Here is a 487-nt window from a genome sequence, read left to right as displayed (position 1 = left end):
TTATGACAAATGCCAGGTGTAGACCTTTGCCAGACGGGTGCCAACACTGACCAAACCGATAGCACCACCATATCGTAGCCCACCAATGGGGAGCAGTGTCACCATCACATGACCGCCGTAGGAGCTGCTGGATTTGAAGGGCTCTTCTGCCTTAACGAGTGACCTGTCCTGCAGCTACCCCGAGACACTCGCCAACCCTTTAGGAGCAACAACCAGACAGACTTCAAGGCCTCCAGTCTTCCTTTGATAACTCAAATGTCAAGAAGCAGCGAGGTCTCCATGCAATGTCCATCCAGCGGCAGCATCCCCCCAGCTCTCCGGGATAGTCTTCCAAATAGAAGACTTCTCTGAAGACGCTGCTTACTGGTAGCCAGCTTCTTGCTCAGCACAGGCCGGCTCAGGTTCCCGAGGTTCAGGCCTCAGGCCAAGACCTTTCCACAACTTCTCCCTCCCCCAGGCAGCAGGCCCAGGAGCAAGGACTGGACCC

The sequence above is a fragment of the Nanorana parkeri genome, unplaced genomic scaffold, assembly GCF_000935625.1.
Source record: "Nanorana parkeri isolate BGI_ZX_2015 unplaced genomic scaffold, ASM93562v1 scaffold4597, whole genome shotgun sequence".
NCBI lineage: Eukaryota > Metazoa > Chordata > Amphibia > Anura > Dicroglossidae > Nanorana > Nanorana parkeri.
Note: the sequence above shows the minus strand (reverse complement) of the source record.